The sequence below is a fragment of the Myodes glareolus genome, chromosome 27 (genome assembly GCF_982192425.1).
Source record: "Myodes glareolus chromosome 27, mMyoGla1.1, whole genome shotgun sequence".
Taxonomy (NCBI): Eukaryota; Metazoa; Chordata; class Mammalia; order Rodentia; family Cricetidae; genus Myodes; species Myodes glareolus.
In genome coordinates, this window is record NC_142052.1 from 9,032,578 (window position 1) to 9,036,704 (window position 4,127).

Genomic DNA, 4,127 nt, shown 5'->3' on the forward strand with positions numbered 1-4,127 from the left:
AGAGGTTCAATTGAAAGATACAGGTGCAGAATGAGTGTTGAATTCACATTCAGGGTAACCCCTCCATATTACTTGTTGTAAAGGGTGATGTGTTTTATTGTCTGCCAATCCATTGATCTCAATTTCATCTAGTGGACTAGCATCGCCCTGGCTGCCATCCGATGACACTTTCCCCTTTGTGGTAAAGAAATCAAAACCTTTGGTATTCCTCACATTATTAAATACTCGATTAATTTGACATTTTTGAAATATGACAGTCAAGAATATTATTTGAATACCTGTACTCCCTTTATCATATATATGTGTGTAGGTACAATTCATTTCTATAGCTTCAAATTCTTCAACTTAAAATATGAAGAAAAAGTTATTAATTTAATTCAAAAGAAAAATTTGCTACCATCTGCCAATTCCAAAGTTTTTGATACCCCATTTTTATTCTGCAATTTTTACCAAAAAATTCTTGCTAATTTCTCCTCCAATACTAGCAAGAACATACTCGAGGTATAAAGCCAGAGTATTGCATTTATCTCACACTTCAGGAGTGACATAATCCTGTTTCAGCTGGATAGAGCAGTTACTTATTGTGCCTTTGCTGTTAATTATCAGGAGGATAAGTCTTTTTCTAAAATCACAAAAGGGCAAAGGTCAAAAACTATTGTATTTAAATAACTATCTTTTAAGATGTTTTATATAAAATGTAATGGCAATCTTTTTTAATATTTATTTATTTATATGTATACAATATTCTGTCTGCATGTATACCTGCAGACCAGAAGAGGGCACCAGACCTTATTACAGGTGGTTGGGAGCCATCATGTGGTTGCTGGGAATTGAACTCAAGACCTTTGGAAGAGCAGGCAATGCTCTTAACCACTGAGTCATCTCTCCAGCCCCCATAATGGCAATCTTTATAAGTATATATTTATTTATCTTCATCTATACATATAAAATATATTTGTATTTATATTTATTTATTTCTGTAGCAAATACCATGTTTGACTTTTCTTATAAATTACCTGAGATGACTATAGACAATCTGATGTCACAGAATTTATATTTTCAAATAAGGGAATTGGATTCAGGGAGCTGAAATAAAGTGAAATCTAAACCAACCAGCTATACTGAATAAGAGGAATACAAATTCAGGCATCTCTGGCTTCCTGCCTGTTCATCATTACATCATGCTGCTTTAGAGATATAGGAAGTTCAGACCTTTCAAACCATATTTCCTTAAATAATTTCTAAACTTGAAGAGAACTCCTTATTGTTTCCTGTGCTGTAAAGAGGAAACTTCAGTGATTTAATATCCGAATTTGTTCTTTATTCAATACACATATTTAGTTAGCAAGAAACATATGAAAAATGTAAACATTTTTAGAATTCAAGTCTGCTTGAAACTATACATTAAAAGCCAAATGAGCAATCTCCGGTCACAGAGATCATGTAAAGTTGAACTTTGAGTCAAACTTGTTTGCTTACCAAATTTGGTATATGTTAAGTGGTATGTAGCATCCATAAATACAGAGAACACAAAAGGTCTTCACCACATCACAGTTTGGGTAACACTTCATTTCGCCAAGCACAAATATAATATAACTTCTCTATTCTATATTTATGGGGCAGGTGTTGACCATATAATAATAACTTACAAAAGTGATGTCAACTGGCAAAATATACCCCGTGCAGAGCACTGGCAAATACAGTAAGTGCATAGGAAGATGGGCGGTTTATTTCTGTTTTCCCAACAGGAGGAAGGGTTGCAGCACATGGCAATTACCCTGAGGCTTTCTGCTTCGTGCAGGCAGCTTCCAATTTTATAACCGCAATTCCAGAGGATGCAATCAGTTGTGACCATGGCCTGTAAACCTGTCTTCCACATCTCCCTGCCAATCAGAACAAAGCATTCCCTCCTGGGAATGAAAATGTGAAAGTTCTAAGATACGGAGAGCAGAGAAGGAACCAACTGGCAACACGGAGTGAGGTCATTAGTGATCAGATGTGACAGCCCTTAGCTCTCCGTAAGGCATCTTCACTGGGAGAACCAAGGGGATTCATGTAAAAAATGGAACTGTCTCTTTTACTTATGTGGAATTAACTTAGTCTTTTTCACTCAAAATCATTGAAGTCAAAACAATAAATGTTTATTGCATTCATAGTATGTGTGGCCTACGGAGGCTACTAGGTTAGAAATTATGAAATATGATATTGTCAATTAATTTTAAATGTCTTTGTTATGAATTAAATTCACAAGTTAAAATAAACTGAATAGACAAATTCCAGTGCTGTGTTGATAATTTGTTGACTCTGTTTTATTCTTTTGCCTTTTTCTGGAGAACTGCTATATACAAAACTTTTTTTTTTTTACTGAGTGTCTTATCTATGATTGAGTACTAACTGACATTCTTTGGTACATGCACATAGAAAGAAGTTAACAAAACTGCATATAGAAGAACTACTGTCACCCAGGTACACATGGATAATCCTGACATGATCCCGAGATAATACCAAACATAGAATTGCAAAGTAAGGTAAAAACAAATGGCAATTTCAATGATCTACTTTAACTGGATAATAAATGGAAGTTTTAAAACCTTTATACACCTTAATTTTACGTGGATGTGTGAGTGTCATCAAGCATATGTTATTGTATGCATGCCTCGTGACCATGAAACCTAACAGAGTGTGTCGGATGCCCTAGAACTGTACTTTTAGGAAATTATGAGCATCTTATTGTAGGTGCTGGGAACCAAACCATGAGAATTCAACCCAGATCCTCTGAAAGAATAACACGTATTCTAAAGAACCACATTCTCCAGAGAACGTGAGCTCAATAATTCTTTTCATATTAGGATATAGATATGTACCTCTGATCCAACTACAGGGAGATGTTTGGGGGTATGATAGGCAGACTTTAATGAAGGTACTCATTCATGATACGTTAATGTGTTTATTTAATCCTATACACTTAAAATATGTACCAAATTAACAGTAATCTAAAAATCTTAGCATTAAGTTTTCCTTCATTATGGATTTTTTTCTATTCTAACTTTACTTTATGATGTTCTTTGTAACATTAATTCATAATTAGATGTCTAATGTTAATACATGTAATTTTTGTTTTAAAGTCCCTTTATAGAATGACAGAATTCAATATAAATAATAAAACAATTTTAATCACGTATACTAAAAATGAAAAAATTCCATTCCACTATGATCAAGGACCATTTGCACTCAAAAAGGACAGCTAATAAAAATTTAAGACAATCATGTTATTTGATAAATATTTTTCTGCATTTTGTGATGGTAACTTTGTGATTTGGTTGAAGCTACAAGTAGGCATTTGGGAGATTTCTTTCTTATTTCCTTCAGTAATTTCATCACTTTGATGGCCTCTTGAATATTAACATGAATAAAAATGATATTTATGCAAAGAATTCATGTTATTTGAAAATAAGTTCAGTAGTTTTTTATTTTCTAACCAATTAGAGTTCAATGAAATAGATAATAAGATTACAATCAAATTTTTGTATGGTCTAGTATCTTTAGTAATTATACACTCTATAATCATACTTGGAATTCTAGTAGAGAAGACAAATAATTAATAATGTTCATAAAGACAATCATTAACCTAAATAAAATGCTGTTCCAATGTGTGGATAGTGTCGAGAGGTGTTTCTTCTTTGCTTGTACTCTGTTTCATCTCTTTTTCCTCTTTCTTAAATAATGTCATTTTCAAAAAGACATAATTTTATTATAATCCCTTTGAGAAAGAAACCAGATCACATCTGGAATCATATGAGAATGTTTAAAGATTCCATAAACTGTTCTATAAGACCCATTTTCCCCTGGTTCTTGGGATGCTTTTAACCTTACCTGCTCCAGTTTCAGGTTCTCACACCATGTTTAGCCATGTTCCCCCAAGTGATCTGTTAACTACAGTCTTGATTTTTAAAATACAAGTTTTAGAATAGTAAATTTGTCATATGTATGATTATATTTAGCATTGCATTTATTTTGAAACTTGCTGAAGTCATACTTCCTTGGTTTATCAATAAGGATGAAATTATTTATGAGTTTATATTTTTCTCACATAATAAATACTGATAAGAGTTTCCCCTTCCTGTACT